We start from the raw sequence: 25253 nt of genomic DNA, 5'->3' as shown, positions 1-25253 counted from the left end.
CTAGAAGTAAATAAACTGTGTGTAATGTGACTTATTTGAGCTATTCGTCTTTGAAGACTTCTTGATCCTTCTCATGAGGATCGCCCAATGTATAATTTATAATAGTTGTAGGGAATGTCCACTTTGTTTTATAAATGAGATAACTGAAGCTCAGAGAGGGCAAGAGGTTTTTCCAAGGATACATAGCCAACCAGGAGCAGAACTAGGATCAACACCTGTTCCCCCAGCTTCTTTTCCAACAATCTGGCTCTCTGTGGGGCCTCTGGAATTGCTGAGCTTAGGGTCTATAGCGGGCAGTTCAGCTTCTTTTCCTTCTGATAGATAAGGGCAGGAGAGCAGAATGGTTAGGACTGCCATCATCACCTGGGCCTAAATCTTAGATCTGCTATTTGTTATGTGAGCTTAAGCAAGTGCCTGCCTGGTGATTTCTCTGGTGGCTCAGTCAATAAAGAGTCTGTGTGCAATGTGGGAGACCTGGGTCTCTGGGTCGGGAAGATCCCCTGGAGAAGGAAATGACAACCCACTCCAGCATTCTTGCCTGGAGAATCCCACGGACAGAGGAGACTTGTGGGCTACAGTCCACGGGGTCGTAAAGAGTCGGATATGACTGAGTGACTCACTTTCACTTTCAAGCAAGTGCCTCAGCCTCTCCGGTAGTTGAGGGATAGTCGGGTTATCTGTTTTACTGGGTTGTTGGGAGGACTCCATGCAATGTGCTTAGACTGTACCCAGTACATAGCAAATGCTTAATAAATATCAGTTGTAATTATTATTGTGCTTTTCAAGTAAGATTTTACTGGGAAATAGGTTTCCAATTCTTAAAACTAATTGAGGACCATTGTTCTGCACTGTGTTAACTCCACTCCCACCCTCATCCTATAAGAGGAAATAATTTGCTCCAGAAGATGAGTGTCCATGAGGACTGGTGGTGAAAGCAGATTTCCTGCCTCCTCAGGCATTGCTTTTCCTTGTGTTCCCTGGTACCAGAATATTTTTATTTTCTTCTCTATGGTAAATATTTATTTGTGGTTCTCCCTCTCCCTTCCTTCCTACCTTCTTTCTTCCTTTTAAAAAGAGTCTTTATTTATATTATTTGCTGCATCAGCTCTTAGGAGTGAGATCTGTTGTGACTCGCGGGCTCTCTAGTTGTGGCACTCAGGCTTAGTTTTCCCAAACGTGTGGGATCTTCATTCCCTGACCTACATCCCCTGCACTGCAAGGCAGCTGCATAACAACTGTACCACCAGGGAGTCCCCCGTCCTGCCTTCTTCATTACTTCCTCCCTTATTTCTCTTCCTTCCATCCATCCACTCCGGTACAAGAACTGTCTTCTACAGACTTGTAAATGTCAGTTTTGCACCTCTCTTTCCAACTCTGGATTCAGGGTTGTCATGTTGGTGGCCAGGGTATCAATATTCACCCTATGGAAATTGGGAAACTTGTCATAAGGGCTTTTTGGAATCTTTTTTTTTTTTTTAAATAGCTATTTCCCAACATACGATCACTTCCATCCACCCCTCCTTCAATCATCCATCTCTTCGTACATGCAAACCTCCACCCACCAAACCATCACCCACTGAACTGTCCACCCATCCAATATTTATTAAACACTTTAGGTGGGCTGAGCCTATGTAAGATCTACAGGGAGGGCAGAATTGGCCAGAGCCTGCTCCCTGCTCTTTAGGAATTGACAGTCTAGTGGAACAGACACCTTACATCTGTCTCACATTCAAGGACTGTCTGGACATCATTTCATTTGATGATCATGGTCAGCACTGTTACCTCAGTGAAACAGTTGAGGAGATTAAGGCTCAGAGAGGTTAAGTGAATTGCCTGAGGTCACACAGCTGGCTCTACATTCATTTGTTTACCCGTCTGACAAGGCATGATCTTCAGTTTACTGAGCTGCTCAAATCTAGCCAGAATGTCAAGGTGAAAACAGATTTTCAAATCTGTCCTTCAGAAATAAGCCTTCTTTTAAAAAAAATAAGTAAAAAGAAAAAAAAAGGGAAAGAATAGGGAAAGTTATTTTTCTATCTTGCTTAGAAGGGGACAGTTTTGAATTTATTTTTTCGGATTGAACAATCGTTCCTCAAATGGATAGTGATAGGTGATCTAAAAAATAATCTTTAAAAATGTCGCCGAGTTGGGCATTTCCTCCGGGTGACATAACTCACTGTGACAGAATGCATTTAAATTCTCGGAAAAGAAATTGAAAGGAGTGGAGGGTGTTGGTGCAAACTGCCAGTTTCTTAACCCTCTGCGTTCACCACCCTCGCCCCTCTCTTCCGTCTCCCAGAGGCCTGTGGGCACAGCCATTCTCCCCTGCTACCTTCAGCTACATGTCTAGGATGCATCGAACACCAGAAGCACTTCTGTGGATCGCAGGTTCCAGGATCTAGCCAGGGATGTATCTCCTGGGGCCAGGAAACAGGGTGTGGATTTCCTGACGGGCCAAAGAAAGGGGTGCTTGGACGTCTTTGAAAGATGATGCTCTCACACTTTCTCTCTAGATTCTTATCTGTTCCTTTTGCGTTTCTCTCTCTCTCTCGTAACCCCTTTGCTTTTATAATTCCCCCAAATGGCCACCACAGTAAAAAGGAGTGGGTTTTGTCCTGGGGAAGGCAATGTGAGGCCAGAGGTGGCTCAGGGATAAGGATCAACTTAATGCACAGTGTCCATGGAATCCACGTCACAAGTCCTCCTGGTTTGGTGGGCGGCCTCCCTCCAAGAGGCAGAGCTCCAGGGCCATGCTAGGGTTCCTGGCAAGAGTTTTGATGGACAGCATGGCATTCAACACTTTATAGTCTCTTTTGTGCAATATTTTCATTGCACTTCCCAAGGCTTTTTTTTTTTTTTTGCTCTCTGCAAGCTGATTTCTCTTTTTCTGCATCCTGTCTGCCAATACAGCTCTGGAAAAAGAAGAAAGCAGGTGCCACCTTGAGAAAGAAGAGGCGGATCTGATGTAAGGGAGGGTCTTAGATCAGCTTCCTAGAATCAGAGCCTGAGATGGGGCTTCTTATGAGAGTGATTTATTGCAGAGTGCACTTACAGAGACACAAGGGAACATGAGAGAGAGGCCAGCTTCAGCCTGATCCCACAAGGAGCTCTGAGCATGAATTGTGTCACCAGAGTTGGTCTCCCCTGGAGACTCCAGGGCTGGCATTTGTACCTCCATGCCATCAGTCAAGGGCCACTCTAATGTCACTGGTTGGCTGGGGAGAGTAACCTCCTAGGGGACGCAGATCCTGCCGAAGGTAAGTGTCCAGGGAAGGGGATAGTAGTATCCTTAGCAGTCAGTTCTCCCAGGATCTGGGGCTTGGGACCACTCATCTGGTAAAAGGGTTCAGCTTGGGAACCAACAGCATCAGTGCAGGGAGAGTCCCAGTGAGACAGGAACAGGAAGCAGAGGGGCGGTTCCACTTCCTGCCCTGATGGATTGTGTGGGGAGATGGGAAACAAGAGGACAAGTAACCAATGAGGCGCTATGTGTCAAGACCCATTGTCTTTGGCTTAGAGATAGACAGGATGGACCCTGAGCCCTCCTTCAGGAGGCATCTGCTTGGCTTTCCATTTGGGCTGCCAGGAGGAGGGAGCTATGTAGGAGGCCCCCCAAAAGTGAGGCTGGCAGTGAGGTGAGGTCAGGCAGAGAGAAGGCTCCAGCCATGTGGGTTCAAGCCAAGAACCTGTCACCAGGGCAGCTGTGGTGAGAGGTAAGAGGATCTTACAGTAAAGGCTCGAGGGCAGTCTGGTGATGCTGCTGTGCTGGTAAGAGTTGAAGGGAGGGGTGGAGATATTCAGAGAAAACCCCGGCCTGATGCCTGCTGGAGAATAGATCACAGACTTAGTGAATGCTGGAGGAATGTCTAGGATCAGGACCTGGTGGAGACAGCTAGTGTTCCACCTACCAGTCCTTTGTGCTTTCTTTCCCATAGTGTGAATTGTTGCTAGGGGGCGGCTGCAGACAAGGACTGTATTTCCCAGTTAAGCCTGCATCTATGTTTGGCCATGTGACAAGTCCTCAAAACATGAGTGAAAATGGTGTGTGTCCGTTCCGGGCAGTAGCTTTTAAGAAGTGGGTGGGACTTCTCTCTGTTATTCTAGGGGCTAGAAGAAGGTTCTGTGGTCTGAGAGGTTGGCAGAGACAAAGATGGGAGGGGCCTAAGACCTTGAATCACTTGGAGGACAGCTGTCCATAGAGGACAGTGGTGCCTATTTGTGTCTGGTGAAGATGCCTAATCGGGCCTCTAATAACAAATAAATCCCCAAATCCCACGGGCTTAACACAATACCATTCCACCGCCACCCCCCCCACCCCCCAACCCCCCCACATTGCTCACATAACAGTCCAATGAGACAGTTTCCAGTCTATGGGCAGCTTTCTTCCATGTGATGATTCAAGGACTTAAGCTCCTCCCATCTTTGGCTCTGCCAAGCCCCTATGTCTCTCAATGATCAGGTTAAGATATTCATTGAATAAATGTTTATGAAGTACCTACAACATGTCCTTCACCAGTGAGCAAAAACTCACCCCATGGCCATTGATCTTCCTTTTTCTCCAGGTCAGCCCCATTGCTCAAGGGCTCATGCCCAGGTGGCCGTGGCAACAGGCATGCACCCAACACTCAGACTTCCTGGGCTGCCCCCATTGCTCTGTGTCCAATGTTCCATCAGGGCTTGTTCTAGTCCAAGCCCTTACTGAGGAACATGACCACATTGAGGGGACCTGATAGTTGATGGGTTAATTGGCCTCATTTGCTATGGAAGGGAAGAGGTCTGTTCTTATCAGAATAGACACTGGATTTCCATTTCCAACAGGTTCTGGCAGCATCACCATCCACAAACTTGTACACTCTTGACTTCTAGTGCCCAGCAGCCTCTCCAGATGGTCCTTCTTCACTGTGTCCTGCGTACTACCTACCTTCAACTGGAACTTGAAAGGTATGGGGAGAGGTGGAGAGACTCAAAGGAAAGGAGTCGCTGATTATCACAGCAGCTGACACCTAGAGCTTCTGTGTGATTGGCCACAGTTTCTCCCAAGGTTGGTTTCTGTTATTTCTTATGATCCAGATATTTGGTAACACACTGAGTGTTAGAGAGACCAAATCTGTCTCCTATTGAAATAAGAACTTGGGCACAAGGCGAAGGCCCTTGAAAGCTGTTTTCTCCTCTGCTGTTGCCAAGGGTTCCTTTCTGAGTTCATCTTCATTTGGGGCCATTGAGAGGGAAGAATGAAGTTATAAAAAGACTTGCTTCCAAAGCGTATCATTAAGGCGCCTCTTTGTTCGCTGGCTTCTTCTGCTAGGTTTTTAATAGTGGTCTTTGCAGCATTTGAGGGACTTGCACCTGAGCTCAGAGAGAGGCCCCAGGCACCCTCATGGCTCTGAAACACTCTAGGAAACCCTCTCCCACACCTTAACAGGTGGGTCAGCTGAGATCCATAGATGTGTGATGGGGTTTTGGATAAAGAGGGAAGCCGACAGTTGGCCACTTGAGGAGTGGAGACAGATGCATTGGGCAAGGTTGTTGGTCACACCCTGGGGGATTGCTCTCAAACTAGGAAGATGTTTGGTTGGTAGGGAGCCAAAAATCAACAAATCAATTCTGATTGCCCAGACAACAGAAATTCTTTATTTTGTCATGTAAGTAAGATAACACTTATTCTGATCATTTATTTAAAATGTGAATTCTGGTTTGCTAGTACAGAGCTTTCAGGGAGAGACAACATTGTATACCAGGTCACGAAGGCTCAAAGAGCTAGACGGGATTGCAGGAAGGGCTGGATCAAGAGGACATCCTGAGAGAACTGTATCGTCGACTCTGCACATCTCCAGGAAGTCACTTTCTAAGCCTCAGTTTGCTCTTTTGTAGATAGAAGTATTGGATTAGAATTTCAAGGGTTCCAAACTGTCAGAGGTATTTCTAAGGAAGCATTTTTCCATACATCAGCCCAGACTTGCTGAAGTAGAATCTAATCCTTCTGGCACTGGCATTCTGCAATGCTGGGTTTTATGATTATGTAGCTTCTCTTGGGCTTAGGTGAGAAAAGTAGCCAGATTGTATACAGGCTTTCTTTGGGTTCCTGGACCCAATTCCAACATGTGTGGGAGAGTTTACCCTCACTTCCAACAGGCAATTTTTGGACACCAGCAGTGTCCAAGAATTCAACTAGGTCCTCACACTATCCAGCCAGAGATCACATCAGATTCCACAGCTTAAGGGTCCAGTCCTATAAGACTGCCCCTCCCACCTCCAGCTTACCAACTGCAAGTCCAGGTTGTGATTTGTGCTTCTGACTGACTGGCTATAAATCAGAGGTTCCCACGACCCTTGGGTGTGATTCATTTGCTAGAGCAACTCGTAGAATACAGAGAAAACATTTTCCTTACTGGACTACTGGTTTGCTATAAAAGGATGCAACTCAGGAACAGCCAGATGGAAGAGATGCCCAGGGCAGGGTGCGGGGAAATGGCCACAGAGCTTCTGTGCTCTCTCCGCATGCACTGTCCCCACATCTCCACGTGTTCACCAGCCCACAGGCTCTCGGAGCCCTGTCTTTTTGGCTCTTCATGGTGGCTTCCTTATATAGGCCAGATCGGTTAAATGACTGGCCATGGCTGTTGGTCTATCTCCAGTCCCTCTGAGCTCCCTGGAGGTTAGGAGGTGGAACCGATCACATGGCTGGCTCCAGGGGCAACCAGTCCAGGATTCTTACATGCTTTCCAGAAATTACTTCATTAACATAACAAAACAGACACCTTTATCACTCTCAGTACTTAGGAGATTCCAAGGGTTTGGGGAGCTATGAGTTAGGAACTGTCAACAAAGACCAAATACAGGTGAAAAGTATATTTTGGTCATCTGAACGACCAAGTATGCATTTTTTCTTATAAATCACAGGCCTTTAATGAGCTTTTCTTTTCTCTTAGATTGGAGCCAGTGGAAGGTTTTGAGTGAGGAGTGGTGTGATTTGACTTAGGCTACTACAAAAGGTTCCTTCGGGCTGCTATATTGAGGATAATCTGGAAGATGATCGGGCAAACAAAGAGGCTGTCACAATGGTCCAGGTACGGAACGATGGTGGCCTGAACCAGGGAGTTTGTGCAGAGATGAAACACTGTAAAATAATCAGTGTAAAAACTGACCAGCTTAAACTGCTTAGCCTCCTTAAGTATCAATAGGTTGTGGATTAATCAAGCCTTGAGTTATTTTATAGAGACAGCACTGTGCATGTGCAAGAAAGAAATCCATGTCTCCCCAATGACTCTGGAACCAAGAATCTTCAGTCTATGGAACTCAAAAAATAGAAATGTTGCTGTAGGACCCCTTAAAAAGTGAGAAACCCTTCAATAAGGAAAACCTGACTTCCAGCAACTAGAATAGCTTGTATGGACAGATTTGAGACTAGCCAGTCAGCTTCCAAGTTTGAAATTTTCCTGACACCTTAAATTTTACCCCAATCCTGGGTTGAGAAGTCAGATTCTAGAACCTTGCCTTCTATCTTTTTTGCTGATTAACCTCGCAAATAAAGCACTTTCTTTTCTCAAAAGCCAGTGCCAAAGGATTGGTTTCTGTGTGTGTTGGGCAGCTAGCCCTTTGCTCCGTGAGAGAGGTGGTGATGAGGGGTTGAAAACTGAATCTGTTTTGATATCCCCAGATCTGATATCTATAAAAGAAAGGTGTCAGGGACATCAAGGTCTTAGGTCTGAGCAATAGGAGGGGTAGAGCTATCTCTTCCTGAGATGGAGGAACAGCTCTGGGGCACAGAGGGGCAGTTGGAATCAGGACCTTGGTTTTGAATGTGGTGCACTTGAAACATCAGTTGATACCCAAGTAGAGATGGTGGTGGTGGTGGGGATTGTTGAATATCCACCTGGAATTCAGAGGTGAGTTCTAGGCTGGAGGTGTAAGCATGAGACTCTTAGGTGTACATGAACCTTTTTAAGGCCTCTGAAAATAATTGTCAAATTCCTTTTCAGAAAGTTTCATAAATTCACACTCTCTCAAGAAGATATGGAAATTCCCCAAGGCTGGGTGTTACCTTAAAAAAAATCCATACCAACTTGATAAGTGAAAGATGGTGTCTCAATATTCTAATTTGTGTACTGTGGATTTCCAGTGAGATGAACTTCTTGATGTTTTTTGGCCATTTCTCTTTCATCTCCTATGAACTGCATGGTCTTGGTCCTTTTGTCCATTTGAAAAATGAGAAGGATATGTCCTTTTCATATTGATTTAGAAGAAATCTTAAATATTATGTTCTTTTATGTGACAAATAGTTTTTCTGAATTTCGGTTTTGTAGTGCTTCCTGATATATACAAGATTAACATTTTAATATAGTCAAGTGTATCAATCTTTTCGAGTCCTAACTTTTGCTTTTTTCTCCTTTTGCTTAGAAAGCCATTTGTCTCCTAATATAAGAAAATATTAATCTGTATTTTATTCTAGTTTTTTATGGTTTAATTAAAATAATAACTCTATGCTTCATGAAACTTATTTTGACACGTGGTGTGAGGCCTTGAATTTTTTCCTGGCCCCAAACTGTTAATGAGTTGTTCTTACATCATTTATTGAGCATTCCACAACATTTCTCATTAATTTAAATGCCACTTTAATCGATACTAAATTCTTGCATAGAGTAAGGCCTGTTTCTAGCTTTTAATTTTTTTTTCATAGCAATGTCTATTCTTCTATACTGTTTTAATTATTATAATTTTATAACCCATTTAATAGCTGGTAGATAAAATCATTATTTATTTATATTTTTGAAAATTTCCTGTATTATTCAGTCTCTTTTATTTTTCTACTCAAACTTTAGACTAACATTTTTAAGTTCCAGAAAGTTTCCAGCCAAGTTTTAATTGTAGTTCCATTAAGCTTACATATTACTTTGAGCAGAATCAGTAGATTTATAATATTGCTTTCCTATCCTTGAATCTGGTGTGCTCCCTAATCATGAATAGATCTTCTTTTCTGTCTTTGATACAATTTCATTGCTCTTTTCAATATTAATGCATATACATTAATGGCTTCCCTGGTGGCTCAGTGGTAAAGAATCCGCCTGCAAATGCAGGAGACACAGATTTGATCTCTGGGTTGGGAAGATCCCCTGGAGGAGGAAATGGCAACCCACTCCAGTATCCTTGCCTGGGAAATCCCATGGACAGAGGAGCCTGGTGGGCTGTACTCCATGGAGTCTCAGAGTCAGACACTACTTAGTGACTGAACAACAGCAACATATATCTTAATAACTTTATTCCTAGGTAAAAAAAAACTCAAAAATCACTTTGCATTCCCCCTCCCCAGTCTAATCTATCTTCTATCACAGTAGTTCTCAACCAAGAGTGATTTTGTTCCTCAGGGGACAGTTGGCAATGTCCGGAAATATTTTTAGCTGTCATGAGGGGGAACAGCTTCTAGTGGGGAGAGGCCAGGGATGCTGGTAAGCATCCTACAATGTCCAGGACAGTCCCCACTGGAAGTAATTGTCTGACTCCAGGTGTCAGTAGTGCTGTGGTGGAGAAACTGATCTGTCTGTAATATGCAAAGAGTCTTTTCCCAATAGGGTGTTCCTACTGGACTAATGGAATTTTCATCAGTACCAGATGTGACTCTACATAAAGTATCAAAAGGGGTACGCTGTCCTCTGGGTATCTACTCTGTGTCCTGAATTGAGTAGCCTCCCATGAGAGGCTGCACCCCTGGCCTGCATGGCGGCCAAGAGCACTGAGGTGTGTGGTCCTCAACCGTGGCTCAGACTGCCACGGGTCTGTTGGAGAGACAGCCAATCGGCCGGTCTTTGGAGGGAGACCAAAGAAGGCTTGCAAGGCAGCCCGTGGTTCCTTTTTTCTGGCCATGCCGCAGGGCACAGGATCTTAACTCCCTGACCAGGATGGAACCCATGCCCCCTGCATTGGAAGCCCAGAGTCTTAATCACTGCACCTCTGGGGAAGTCCCCTGTGATTCCTTTTAAATAAACTTCAAGAACTGGTAAAAGTCACCATTGGTAGCAAAGCAGGGAAGTGGTTGCTGGGGGTGGTAGGGCCACAAGGGAACTTTCTGGGGATTATTTCTGGAACATTGGGTCTGGTTCTCAGATGAAGAATGTTTCCCCCACTCTTTCCCTTTTTATTCCTTAAAAAATGTACACCAATAACTGAGGCCCCTGGCCTCCATCATCTCATTTCCCTTTCTTTCTCCCCAGAGGCAACCAGCATCCCAAAGTTGGGAGGAATCTTTCACATTCATATTTTTGTATTTTCCCAACAGCATAGTTTTTAGTGTTTTTTTAAACATTAAAGAACCACACTGTGTATATCATCCCGCATTTTCTTTTTCATTTAATATTTTTATATTTATTTCATTTTAACTGCTGCATAATATTCTACTGGGTGTGTACACTTCTATTCATCCAATCTCCTATTATTAGACATTTAGGTGCTTTCCAATTGTTCTTTCAGGACAATGCTTCAGTGAACATCATTACTGGTGCCGGTATATTTATTTTGTAGTCCATCTGAATATTGTTTTCAGTTGGCCCTCTTGAGTTCTCTAGAAAGACAATATTATCATGGACTAAAAATGATACTTATCTTTCTCCCCTATAGTTATGATTCATATCTATTTCTTGTCCTTTTATATTGCTTAGCAATTTCAGAACAATAATAAATAGCACTGGGAACGGTAGCCATCCTAGTTTAGTTCTCGGCATTAATGAGATAATTAATTCAGTGTCCCTGTTAAGGATGACTTGGGCTTTTGGTTTGAGGTAGATATTTTTTGTCATATTGAGGTATCATCTCTTTTTATCTGAGCTTATTAGGGATTAATATCAAGAATAATTGCACTTAATAAGCTAATTTCAACATTATGATTTGCTTTTTCTGATTTGAAATAATGTATAATAGTAATAAACTTCTAATATTGAAACAACCTTGCCATTTTTTTAATGTATTATTCTTCTAATTTATTGTAAGATTACCTATATTTTATATAGTATTTTTGCATATGCAACATTTAAGTGTGATTAGCCTGCTCTTTTCTTCACGGTTACTGAGTTTTTTTCCTAAACATGTATTATTGAAGTATAATTTACATACAGTAAAATGTACAGTTCTGAAGAGTACAACTTAATGAATTTTGGCAAATATACACACCCCAGTAACCATCACTCAGATCAAGGTATAGAGTCTTCTTATGGCCCCAGAAAGTTCTGCTGTGGCTCCTCTAGGTATTCCTCCATCCCTGCCCCCAGCAAACTCTTCTCTAATTTTTATCACCAGACATTAGTTTTGTTCATCCTTGAACTTCATATAAATGGGGTCATAGTTTATACGCTGTGTCTGGCTGCTTTCACTCAACGTAATGTTTTTTCAGATTCATCCAAAACATCATGTCAATAGTTTTGCAAGCTTTGGAAACTACTTTGAAACTAATAAGACTTCCGTGTTTTTCCATACACTGAAAGGATTTATGTTACAGGGAAATTGTTTGTTCCGTGGAAGGTTGAAGTAATGCACCCACGCAATCAGCTGAAGTTGGAAAGCATTTTTGAAGGCAATTCTTTGACAACTTTATAATTTTTCCTTTGTTATTGGTCTATTGAGGTAGTCTAATTTTTCTGATAGTCTAACATTTTGGTATAGTTTCCCAGAACATAATCCATTTCACTGAGGTTTTGAGAGTATTAGCATATAATTATGCATAGAGTCCTCAAAGAGTTTTATTTTATTTTTTTTATTATTTTATTTTATTTTTTAACTTTACATTAGTGTATTGGTTTTGCCATATATCAACATGAATGCGCCATAGGTATACACGTGTTCCCCATCCTGAACCCTCCTCCCTCCTCCTCCCCCGTACCATTCCCTCTGGGTCGTCCCATTGCACCAGCCCCAAGCATCCAGTATCATGCATCGAACCTGGACTGGTGACTCGTTCCATATATGATATTATACATGTTTCAATGCCATTCTCCCAAATCATCCCACCCTCTCCTTCTCCCACAGAGTCCAAAAGTCTTTTGGACTCTAACAAAAGTCTTTTGGACTCTAACAGTTTTAAATCATTAGTCTCCCTTTTTACATTTATAATATTTATTTTTGCTGCCTCTTAATGGAAACAAAGCTATTTCATGAACCAATCCTAATATTTATCTACTAATTCTACTGCTTTTCTGACTATTAAGATTATTAATCAATGAAGCTTGCTTTAACTGTATTTTCCAGGTTACTTTTAGTTATTTTAAATTTTATAAAAAACCAAATCACTTAAATGAATGTTTATTTTATCTACTTTTATGCTTTTATGATTAACCATAAAGACATTTAAGGTTATGAATTTGCCTGTGAATCAGCTTTGTCTCATTCCATAAGATTTTCTGTGATATTCTCTTTCTTGTTTTTAAATATTCTGTTTGCAGTTTTGATTTTTCCTCTTTAACACAAACATTATCCAGGAAAACACTTAAAGATAACCTAAGTGATCGAGTTTTTTGGTTTGTATGCTAGGGAAGAAATATTTATTATTTTGAATTCCTTATTGCTATCTAGGGAGGAGGATGGTTTGGCTCTTTTTTGGTTTGTGTGCTAGGGAAGAAATATTTATTATTATTTTGAATATTTTACTGCCTTCAAGGGAGGAGGATGGTTCCTGGCTTTTCAGAGTTCTTTGCCTAGTACAGAGATAAAGAAAAGTGATCTTATCAAAAGATAAGAAAACTAGAGAACAGACTAAGAGGGCCAGTGTCCAGATAACAGGAGTTCAAGAATGAGAAAACACAGAAAATGAAAGGGAAGGCATCATAAAAGAAATAATTCAAGAAAAACTGCTAGAATTGAAGGATGTGGAATTGTAAATTGATAGGATCCCTCTGCCGCTCAATAAAACAGACCTACATCTTTGAAAAGTTAGCTTTTTCAAGGATGGTGCAGCTGAAGTTTCTGGTTGATATGGAAGATAAGTCATTTCATGTCATTGGTTTCATGTTGAGAAATAGATATTATGGAAGAATTTTGTAGATCAGAATGAAGCCCAGAGAGGTTAAATGAACTGTCCAAGTTCATAGAGTTTGCAGGTAGCAGATTTGGGATTTAAAGAGTTTCCCAGTTCTCTTGGTCTGTCTCTTGCAGTCACCTCGAGGTCACAAGTGATTGAAGAAGGTCACAAGATGGCTGAAGAAAGAGAAAGCATAACAAACCAAGGACAGAAAGGTCTTGTGCTAGTCGAGCCTGCCCTGCCTTTAGTGACATTTCATTGAAGTTTAACCAGCAATGTCTTCTTACCTATCATTTGCTAGATGACATTATGTGGTCATCCCTCTTGGCAAAGGAAACTAAAAAATATAACATTTTAATTTGTTACATAGCTCCTCTGGAACCAAAGTTCTGGTAGGAAGAGAGAAGGAGATTTGAGTAGGCAACCAGGAGTCCCTGGAAGCCAGGAGCAGAAGCGGCCATGTGTCCCTTCCTTGGGGTACCTGGAAGTTACTTACATGGATGAATGAGGGTTTCTTCCTTCTTGACTTTGGATGATGTGCAATATTTTCATGGACTGGAATCAAATTTTCAATATAGTTCATGTATTTAATATTTAAATACCACAGGTTGGCTGGCCTTTTCCTGTGCTCATGACAAGATTATTATGATGGTCCTAAATCCTGTTAAGATTTAATCTCAGTTGTTCTGCTAATAACACAAAGTGATAGCATTTAATGTTCTAAATACCCTGAAAGTGGTTCCTTGTAATTTTCTAGCTTTTCTTTCTGTTCTGGACTATTTCCTCTTTCCCCTTCCCCACTTCCCATTCTCCTCCTCCACCAATTCAACTGCTATCACCTCTTCCTGAAACTTCAGCTCGTAGAATGTCAGGTTGGAATACCCAACCCCTTTTCCCTAACACTCACAGACAAAGAATGATCTGGCCATAAAAAATGACCACAAAGCTTCGCGTCTAAAGCGCTGTTGTTGCAGTGACAGGAAACTAACTTTGTAGTAAATGTTAAAGTTGGGTATAGCATGTTCATCTGAAAAAAATGACATCTATCATTTACAGTTTGTAAAAAATTCTAAAACAGTAGTGGCAAAAAGGTGAAAGATACGTATTTTTCTGATCCGCACGGCTAATGCTCAATTCATCTTCTTCCAAAATATCTTATAACAACTACAATTTATGTAATGCAAGCATCCATGTAACATAGCATTTGGTTCCCCCAATACCTTTGTGATGTGGGGAGTAACTCACATTTATCCAGGACCTGACATTTTCTAACATACTTAGATTACCTCATTTGATGCTTATATTCCCAGGGCTCACTCCCTTGCAATTCAAGCTCCAATAAAATTCAAGCTACTTTCAGTTTGAACACAATGTCCTGTTCTCCCTAAGCCTTGTAGTTCACCTTATGCATGCCTATTTCTCCTTCAAAACCCAGTTCAGACCCAAGAAAGGTCTTGGTTCCATTGCAGGAAGAGAGAGATGAGCGTAGACACTAAGGTCTCTGAAAAGATCCCAGCTAAAGGACAAAGCACAACCTCACATATGTCACAGACACAGTATTATCTGCTGGCCTGGGCTTTTCCAAGCTCCCTTGCTTCAGGGAAGAAAAGAAAGTCTTCGCCAACTGTATTTCCTTTGCATATTTTCAGGGCATAGGTTGGGAGTGGATACACATTAAATTGCTCATTGCCCATCTTTATCAGTCAAACCTCCATTTGTGGGCAGTTGTCAAATCATTTATTTTGTGGTGCAAGAGGCTCAGGGGGGTGATGATGGTGGCTGAGGGCTGTCCCAACGGGGAATGTCCCGAGGCTCCAGGGTCTGGATAGTCTGAGGCTCTTTTGCTGGACTAGGGTTTGGGGAAAGATTCAGTGTGCTTGGCTGGACCTGAAACTTTCTGCAGTTAAGTCTGGTTGAGTGGAAAGGGAAGTTGGGTGACCTTCAAGCTTTGGAGACCCCAAACACAAGATGTATACATAGGAGCTGTTTCTGGAACCTCTTTTGCACATGCCCTGGGTTGTCCCCTCTGTCAGGCCAGGAAATTGTTGGCATATATGGGTCACGGGTACTCCCTCTCATGCCTACACAGCCTAGTCTGATGCCTGCAACAGGGAGAGCCACATCAGATGTCGGTGAAATTGAAACCGCAGTCGACTCCCCCCTCTTTTCCTTGCCTCCTGCCCCAGTTACCAAGCCATTGCTCCATAGCCTGTCACGTGACTGCCTACAAAAACAGATAAAGAATCCCAGGTGACTTTGTGGGTTGAAGAGGTTTCAAAGATCCGGCTTTAGAAGCTCAAGCAAAACTTTTACCCTGTGTTGGTGGGATAAAGCATTCTGTCAGCAAGCCTGGGCTTGCTTAGGACCGGGGGCAGGCGAGGAGGGAAGGTAACGTTGTCACTTTAATTGCATTGGCATAAATATTTGATATTCAATAAATTAGATCTGGAGCAAGGAAAACATTCTTGCAAATGGATTTTTTACCTGGAGCCCAGCCCCATTAGCCGAGGAGTGGAGGGCAGCCTGCCCCAGGGTCGGTAATTAACTCAAGTGGAGCAGAACTAAGCATTTTTGACAGCCTTCCTGGTCTGGAATTAACTGTCATCTCGGAGGGAGAAAGAAACTGCACTGTCACATTAGAGTCTACAAGAGGCTCAGAGTGCTGCCAACCAGCTGAGTGTGGTGTGTCTCTCCCTCATGGCCTGAAATGCCTTTTCATCATTAAAGACAAGCTTAAAAGCAACTAATGATGTATTTTATATCCACGTACCTGAATCACAGATTTCACCCAAAGAGAAGACATTAGTATGGTAATTCAATTTTTTTTTTTTTTACCTTTTGTCAGTTGTAATGAAACAAGATACACCAGATGCTGTTCTAAGTCACAACACTGTGATATTTGAAGATAGTACAAACTGGATTTTTCTCTCCTCTCTGTATCAGGACTTGCCTATAATGAGCAATAGCTTAGCCACTGTGTCTCTATGCTATCTCCCCCAGCCCCCACCCAGCGTGGATGAAAATAGCAATTGCTTCTTAGAAAAGGCAAAACCATTGGAGCCTGAAGCTCCTCCTAGAAGTCACTGCTTGTCTTCCTGTTCAGTGGAAACTGATATCGTGGAAATTGGTGTTGTGCTGGGCCTTGACTTGCCAGTGTTGTGTGCAAGCACTTTTTTTAAATAAGGTTGGGGAACTTTTAGCCAGACTGAGTGTGCAGGTGTGTGTAAGCAGTGCACTGTGATGGGCAGCTGGCTTCAGAGAGGAGAGGCCGAGAGAAGTGTGTGTGTGTGTGTGTGTGTGTACATTTGTGTATGTCAGAAGTGGTGAGTTGTGTTGAGTATGCACAGATCGTACATACTGGCTCAGGTTTTCTGCCTCCTTCAAAGCAGTGTAACTACAAGTCACCGTCCTTATCACTGAACCCAACACTGTTGCCCTTCTGTCCTACATTCAGTGGGAGCCTGGACCTCTTCATCATCCCTTTCTGCCATTGTATTTACTCTCTACTTCCATCTGGCCTCATTCCCTGCAGAGTTAGATTTGATGATGGGATCATGTCCCTCCCCTGCTTGAAAATCTCTCCAACTTTCTTCTTAATGCCCCAGCAGGGGTCCTCAACCTTGACTTCTCATTAAAAGCTGAGGGACCCAGATGGGCTGGACCAGAGTCCGCAAAGTTGGAGAGCAGGCAATTAGGATGCTCTGTTGGGTTGGCAGCCGCTGGCTTACAGCATCAAGCCCTACAATCTTAACCTAACATCTTAGCCTCCTTATTAGTTTCTAGCAGATTTTTTGGTTGTTGTTGAGTCTTCAGTGTGTTCCACATATATGATTATGCCATCTGCAAGAAGATACCATTTTACTTTTTATTTTCCAATTTGGATACCTTTCCCCCCATTTATTTACTTATTGTTTTCATTTTTTAAAACTGAATTATAGATAATTTGCAATGTGTTAATTTCTGCTGTACAGCAAAGTCACTCAATTATACATGTATATACATTCTTTTTATATTATTTTCCATTATGGTTTATCCCAGGATATTGAATATAGTTCCCTGTGCTATACAGTAGGATATTGTTCTTTATCCATTCTCTATGTAATCATTTGCATCTACTAACCCCAAACTCCCAGTCCATCTCTCTCCCATTGCCTTCCCTTTGGCAACCATAAGTCTGTTCTCTATGCTGGTGAGTCTGCTTCATAGATAGGTTTCTTTGTGCCGTATTTTAGATTCCATATAAATGACATCATATGGTATTTGTCTTTCTCACTTCACTTAGTATGAGAATCTCTAGTTGCATCCATGTTGCTGCAAATGGCATTCTTTCTTCCTTTTTTATGGCTTAGTAATCAGTTTGGATATCTTTTATTTCTTTTCTTTCCTAGTTGCTCTGGCTAGGACTTCTAGCACAGGCATGCCTCAGAGATGTCGCAGGTTTGGTTCCACACCCACTGTAATAACGTGGATATTGCAATAAAAGTCACACAAACTTTTTGGTTCTCAGTGCACATAAAAGTTATATTTACACTATACTGTAATCTATTAAGTGTACATTATGTCTAAAAAGACACTGTATGCCTTAATTAAAAAATACTTTATTGCTAAAAAATTCTAACCATCAGATGAGCCTTCAGTGACTTATAATCTTTCTGCAATGGTAAGAACAAAGATCACTGATCACATATCACCATAAAAAATATAATACTAATGAAAAAGTTGTGAGAAGTGCCAAAATGTGACACAGAGACATGAAGTGCCAGTCCATTCTGAAGATCAGCCCTGGGGTTTCTTTGGAAGGAATGATGCTAAAGCTGAAACTCCGGTACTTTGGCCATTTCACGTGAAGAGGTGACTCACTGGAAAAGACTCTGATGCTGGGAGGGATTGGGGGCAGGAGGAGAAGGGGACAACAGAGGATGAGATGGCTGGATGGCATCACTGACTCAATGGACGTGAGTTTGAGTGAACTCCGGGAGTTGGTGACAGACAGGGAGGCCTGGTGTGCTGCGATTCATGGGGTCACAAAGAGTCGGACATGACTGAGCGACTGAACTGAACTGAACTGAATGAAAAGGTTGTGAGAATTGCCAAAATGTGACACAGAGACATGAAGTAAGCAAATGCCATTGGAAAAATGGTGTGATACCCTTGCTTGTTGCAGGGTTGCCACAAACCTTTAATTTGTAAAAATTGTAAGATATGCAAAGCACCATAAACTGAAGCACAAAAAAACAAGTTATGCTTGTATTATGTTAAACAGAAGTGGGTATTCTTGTCTTTTTCCTGATTCTAAGAGGGAAAGTTTTCAGCTTCTCATCATTGACTGATTTTAGCTTTCTGCCCCTTTTTCCTCTGCACCTTCTGAGATTCCCATAATGCACATGTATTTTTTTCTTGATGGTGTTCTATAAGTCATGCAGGTGTTCATTCTTTCTGATTCTTTTTCCTTTTTGTTTCACTGATTAGCTAATTTCAAGTGATGTGTCTTTAAGTTCACTGATTCTTTCTTCTGCTTGGCTGAGTCTGCTGTTGAAGCTCTCTGTCAAATTCCTGGTTCAGTTATTGCATTTATCAATTCTAGAATTTGTTTGTTTTAATGGTTTATAGTTGTCAAATGTCTCATTTTCCTGATTTTGTTTAGTTGTGTATCTGTGGTCTCTTGTATCTCACTGAACTTCTTTCAGTTCAGTTCAGTCCCTCAGCGTGTCTGACTCTTTGCGACCGCATGAATCGCAGCACGCCAGGCCTCCCTGTCCATCACCAACTCCCGGAGTTCACTCAAACTCACGTCCATCGAGTCCGTGATGTCATCCAGCCATCTCATCCTCTGTCATCCCCTTTTCCTCCTGCCCCCAATCCCTCCCAGCATCAGAGTCTTTTCCAATGAGTCAGCTCTTCACATGAAGTGGCCAAAGTACCAGAGTTTCAGCTTTAGCATCATTCCTTTCAAAGAACACCCAGGGCTGATCTCCTTGTGGACTGGTTGGATCTCCTTGCAGTCCAAGGGACTCTCAAGAGTCTTCTCCAATACCACAGTTCAAAAGCACCAATTCTTCGGTGCTCAGCTTTCTTCACAGTCCAACTCTCACATCCATACATGACCACTGGAGAAACCATAGCCTTGACTAGACGGACCTTTGTTGGCAAAGTAATGTCTCTGCTTTCCTTTAAGATCATAATTTATAAACTTCTTGTCAGGAAATTCATAGACCTCTATTTTTTAGCATCAGCCACTGGAGCTTTATGTTGTTCCTTTGGTGATGTTTTGTTTTCTTGATTCTTCCTTTATCTTAAAGTCTTGTATTGCCATCTTCACATTTGAAGAAGCAGTTCCCTCCTCCAGTCTTTACTGACTGTTTCAGGAGAGAAAGACCTTCACCAGTCAGCCCAGCTAGAGATTTTGGGGCCTCTTAAGCTTTTTCTAGGATACATCTGTCCTACTTTTTTTGTTCTCTTTTTAAGGGAGAAGTCTCAAAATATTTTTGCCTTTTCTCAATCCTGCAAAGTCAGGATGGGTGCTAAGAGCTTATTTTTCCCAGGGCAATGCCCTGAAGTGTTCAAGGTTGTATTCTTCCTATCAATCCTGCAGAGTTGAGCTGCAGCCAGTATCTGTGTGCTGTCCATGGGGATGTGTGTATGCAGATGGCATGGCTTGTGTGTGCCATTTGGGGGAGTGTGTGCACACTGTCTTTGGAGACTTGCATATCTTGTTGCAGGCACATATTGGAGTGCTGCAGGTATGCACTGGTCAGTTGGGGGTAGCTGGAGGTGAGGCATCCTGTGGGGCTCATGGGTAGGCCTCGTACTAGAGTCTGCAAGCCAGTCAGTGGCATCTGTTTCTGGGTTTTGAGATCCATGCAGTAGTTGCTTAGAGCCCCTGTCCATTTGCTCTTCTTCTATTTTCTGCCAGACTATTCAGCCATGCTGATCCTGTCTGTGATATGAGTGGGGTGAAGGAGAAGTGGACAACCTCCCGCAGGCTGAGAAACCGTACACTCATTCTGCTCTTACGTTCTCCCGTGGGGGAAACTGTTGGCTGAGGGAGTCCTTCTGGGCACTAAGTTGTGCCACTTTGAGGGAAGGGTGACACAGGTAAAGTGAGACTGTACTTCTCACCCTTTTCAAGGCATCTTTTCTTGGATGTTTTTGCTTTTGTTTAACAGGCTGCTAGAATCTCTTCAATGGACTCCCAATTTCCACAGATTACTCACATCTGTGGATGACTGTCAAAATCAATGTTTTTGTGGAGTATGAAGACTGGAATCACTTATTTCACCACCTTGCTGGCATTTCTTCAAGCTTCTCCTTTAATTCTGAAATGTGGCTTCCTTTGGATCTTTAAATATATTTAAAAGAGTTGATTTTAAGGCTTTGTCTACTAAGCCTAACATCTGTGTTTCCTCAGGGGGTACTTTCTATTGACTTTTTTTTTTTTTGGCTTAAAAACAATGGCATTGGCTTTTGCTTACGTCATGTCTCTGTGTCACATTTTGGCTGTTACTGGTAAGGAAGCTCCTTACTAAGCTCCTCTGGGTCTTAGTTGCAGCATGCAGGAATCTAGTTCCCCGACCAGGGAGCAAACCTGAGCCCCCTGCTTTGGCAGCCCCCCTGCATTGGTTAAGATTGGTCCATCTTAACCACTGGACCACTAGGGAAGTCCCTACTGACTCTTCTTTTCCTGTGTATTGACCATACTATTTTGTTTCTCTGCACGTCTTATTTACTGTTGTAGATTGGGCGTTCTAAATAACATAATATGACAATTCTGGACATTGGAGTCTCCTTTCTTCCTAGGGTTTGTTGTTTTTTGCTGTTGTTTATTATTGTTGTGTTTATTTGCTAGGGCCTTCCTGCACTAATTACATAAAATCTGTACTTTTTGGTGTTTCTGGCCACTGACATCTCTTCTCAGCTTAGTAGTAAGTATTGATTGGACAGAGATTTCCTCAAAAGCCTGGAACCAATGACTCCCAGGCTTTGCCAAGCGGCTCTGTATGTATGTTGGAGTACACTTTCAATACTCAGCCTGGCCAATTACAACTCTGGCTTAGTCTTCACTTCCTGCTTGCAGGGACCTTCAAGGTTAGCAGGGTGATAGCTTCAGATCAGATCAGTCGCTCAGTCATGTCCGACTCTTTGCAACCCCATGAATCACAGCACGCCAGGCCTCCCTGTCCATCACCAACTCCCAGAGTTCACTCAGACTCACGTCCATCGAGTCAGTGATGCCATCCAGCCATCTCATCCTCTGTCGTCCCCTTCTCCTCTTGCCCCCAATCCCTCCCAGCATCAGAGTCTTTTCCAATGAATCAACTCTTCGCATGAGGTGGCCAAAGTACTAGAGTTTCAGCTTTAGCATCATTCCTTCCAAAGAAATCCCAGGGCTGATCTCCTTCAGAATGGACTGGTTGGATCTCCTTGCAGGCCAAGGGACTCTCAAGAGTCTTCTCCAACACCACAATTCAAAAGCATCAATTCTTCGGCGCTCAGCTTTCCTCACAGTCCAACTCTCACATCCATACATGACCACAGGAAAAACCATAGCCTTGACTAGACGAACCTTTGTTGGCAAAGTAATGTCTCTGCTTTTCAATATGCTATCTAGGTTGGTCATAACTTTCCTTCCAAGGAGTAAGTGTCTTTTAATTTCATGGCTGCAGTCACCATCTGTAGTGATTTTGGAGCCCAGAAAAATAAAGTCTGACACTATTTCCACTGTTTCCCCATCTATTTCCCATGAAGTGATGGTACCGGATGCCATGATCTTCGTTTTCTCATAGCTTAAGGCTTTCTAATGTCTTTCCTGGTCATACACACAGCTCTATGCTGGTGTGTGGCTTTCTTTTCCACTCTCTAAGGAATCTTTCTCCAGCTAACCTTGTTTGTCTCAACTGTTATCTCTTCCTCAGGCAGCTACAATGTGAAATCATTGCTGCTTATTGCTTTTAACAAAAGCCACCCCCACCCCCAGGGTTGAAAAGACTTTGCATTGGGTGAGCTCTGAACCAGGTCAGATAAAGAGGAGCCTTAGAAGTAGGGTTTTCCAGAGAACGGCCCAACAGGTCAAATGATGATTTTTCTGAAAATGGAACTTTGAAAACCTCCAACCCTGTTCTGATGATACCAGTGGCTGCTGGGCTGTTAGTCTTCCCTGTGATTATGGGCTGTTACTTTTCAAGGCTATTGTGGGCTGAAGAGCCAGAAATGGGACTGGGGCAAGTTAAAATGGCACAAAGCTCACTGTTCTTATCAAGATTGTTTTTCTTGGGGGGGGAGAAAAAACACCTCCCAGGGTGCAGCAAGCTTTTGGTTAATTTCTAGAGTTCTGAAGTAGTTGATTCTGACAATTTTTGCCAGTGTTCTATTGCTTTTAAAGAGGAGAGGGTTTTTGGAGATTCTTACCGTGCCACTTTTTTGATGATGTCACACCTATGAAGATACACTTAGTATTTTCTTGTGCTATCTCTTATAAAATTCTAATGTAACTATTAATAGTCTTCTTCTCAATACCACCATGGATAGGCTGTAGTTGAATAAAGTTGAGTTTATTGACTCAGCGCAACAAGAGAGGCCATACATCCTGGGGAATGAATGGTGAGGCACCTCCTAAGAGGTGTTACAAAGCACTGATAGAATTCGGGGTCATGTCAGGTGATTTTGAGATGATTTCAAGGCAACAAAGCTTCTCTCTGAATTGCATGCTTATGGGAAGTGGAGGTAATTCTATGACTGGATATTTTAATAAATACATTTAGAAAGTGGGAGGAATGAAGGGAGATTAAAGCTGTTACTGGCAAGGAAGCTGCAGTCACTCTCATCAGCTCTGATGGGGAATGTAGCAGGCTAACTAAGGGCTGCAAAAGACAGCAGATCCTCATCCCTGGAATCTGGAATTCCTTACGTGGAAAAATTCTTGATATTAAAAAACTGATTCAGTTAAGGACCTTGAGTTGGTTGCGTGTGTGTGCTTAGTCGTGTCCAACTCTTTGTGGCCTCACAAACTGTAGCCCACCAGGCTCCTCTGCCCACCAGGCTCCTCCTCTGTCCATGGAATTTTCCAGGCAAGAATACTGGAGTAGGTTGCCATTTCCTACTCCAGGGGATCTTTCCCACCTAGAGATCAAGCCCTTGTCTCTTGCATCTCCTGCATTGGCAGGCAGATTCTTTACCACTAGTGCCACCTGGAGTCTTGCTACCGTGGCTCAGACTGTAAAGAATCTGCCTGCAATGTGGGAGACCCGGTTTGATCCCTGGGTCAGGAAGATTCCCTGGAGAAGGGAATGACTATCCATTCCAGTATTCTTGCCTGGAGAATCCCATGGACAGAGAAGCCTGGCAGGCTACAGTCCATGGGGTGGCAAAGACTTGGACATGACTGAGCAACTAATACCAGTGCCTCCAGGGAAGCCCGTTGAGAAGGGGCCTAAATATAATCACAAACATCTGTGTAATAGACAGGCAAAGGTTCACTCACACCCTCCATCAGTCTGTCTGTCTTTCTGTCTCTGCATCTGTTCCAGCCCCTACCCACCCCTCACCACCCCCATGAAAAGGTGATGTGGAGATAGAGCTGAGAGAGATCTGAAGATGCTGGCATTGAAGATCAAAGTGATGTGGCCACAAGCCAAGGAATGCTGGCAGCCATCAGAAGTGGGATTCTCTCCTAGCACCTCCAGAGGGAGCACAGCACTGCCTACACCTTGATGTTGGTCCAGTGAGACTGATTTCCGCCTTCTGGCCTCAAGAACTTCAAAAGTATAAATTCTTGTTGTTTTAAGCCAACGTTTGTGGTGATCTATTATAGTAGCTTTAGAAAGTGAACACAGAGGATGCTTGGATGCTGTCCTTTTGCCAAAAATGCGTAAGTTGCAGGTTGAATTGTGTCCCCTACAGATTCATATGTTAAAGATCTGATTCGAGTATTTCAAAATATAACCATATTTAGAGACTGCATGATTCCAGGTGTAATTAGTTAAGATGGGGTCAGAAGAGTGGGCCCCTAATCTGACAGGTGTCCTCATAGAAAGGGAAAATTTGGACAGAGAGAGCAAATACAGGGAGAGCACCTTGTAAAGACTAGAGTTATACTGACACAAGTGAAGGAAGTATGCGCCACAGGTCTCCAGGAACTAGGAGATGGGCCTGGAACAGATCCTTGGCTTGCACCTCCAGAGTCAGCACAGCCCTGCAGGTGCCGTGATCACAGTCTTCCAGCCTCCAGAGCTGTGAGACAATAACTTTCTGTTATTTAATCTGCCCAGTTTGTGGCCCTTCTTGTGGCATCCCCAGGAAATGAATATAGTTCAGATATGATTACAGAGTGGTCTTGCTTTCTCATCTTGCTTGATCATGGTCACAGTGACCTTGTCTGATATAAGTGTTTTGTGAAATTCTTTATGTTCAACAGGAAAAGACCAGAACTTGCTTCAAACAGCGGGCCACCTCTCCCAGATGCCTTCTTTTCTTTTTTTAACCATAAAGTCTAAACTTATCTGATAAGTGTTCACTTGATTTTGTCTTTAAGGGTTTTAACTAATTTTTTTTTTTAATTGGGATATGGTTGCTTTACAAAGTTTTGTTGATTTCTGCTGTACAGTGAAGTGAATCAGCCATATATGTATGCATATATCCCCATCCTCTTGCACCTCTCTCCCACTGTACCCCATTCCCACCCATCTAGGTCACCACAGAGCATCCTTTAAAAAAAAAAAGAGGTGCGATGGGGTGGGAGAGGGGTTAAAGAGGGAGGGGACACGTGTACCTATAGCTGACTCATTTTGATGTATGGCAGAGGTCAATGCAATATTGTGAATCAATTTTCCTTCAATTAAAAATAAATAAGTTTGGGGAAAAATTTTACCTCTTCAGTTTATTTTGGAGTAGGGGATGGGGCCAGAGGTGTGTGGTCTCAAGGGTAGAAGTGATTTGAGATGTAGTTTGAAGGCTGAACTTGCTGGGATCTGCATAGACCTAGTCATCTACAAAGCTGGTTTCCATCGATCTCTTCAAGCTGGTCTGTATATAGAAATAACCTCAAAACAGTCCTTCAGAGCGTTTAGGGGGTCATTTGTTTCTCTTCTTCCTTGTTATTTTTGATGGAAGGAAAGGATACAACATGTCTTTTGCTCGAATATGCCATGGCTGTGAGCACCTTCTCAAGACAGTCATTAATTCAGAGGGTAAATTCATCAGCAGAAAACCCTCCCAGAGCCCCCACGTGCCCCGGGCATCTTCTCCATCTATTTGGATAAGT

At 42.8% G+C, this 25253-nt stretch overlaps 1 long non-coding RNA gene across 7 annotated transcripts in view; it reads left to right on the top strand.

Annotated features, from left to right (window-relative positions):
* LOC147360202 (uncharacterized) overlaps positions 1-23782 on the top strand; it is a 40961-nt gene extending 17179 nt beyond the window's left edge. For 6 of the 7 annotated variants that reach the window (XR_015138995.1, XR_015138992.1, XR_015138990.1 and 3 more), the window contains 3 exons: positions 4819-4941; positions 6930-7067; positions 23521-23782. This is a non-coding gene — a long non-coding RNA (uncharacterized LOC147360202). Of the gene's footprint in view, positions 1-4818; positions 5042-6929; positions 7068-23520 lie in introns of all 7 variants that reach the window. The other variant, XR_015138993.1, reaches the window with a different exon arrangement.
* Positions 23783-25253: the final 1471 nt, after the last annotated feature.

Source organism: Bos grunniens, chromosome 13 (assembly GCF_055505025.1).
Source record: "Bos grunniens cultivar Pamir isolate PY7600 chromosome 13, Bosgru_T2T1.0, whole genome shotgun sequence".
In the NCBI taxonomy this organism is placed as follows: domain Eukaryota; kingdom Metazoa; phylum Chordata; class Mammalia; order Artiodactyla; family Bovidae; genus Bos; species Bos grunniens.
The sequence above is the reverse complement of the archived record's forward strand: the minus strand, read 5'-3'. Positions and strand labels throughout refer to the sequence as shown.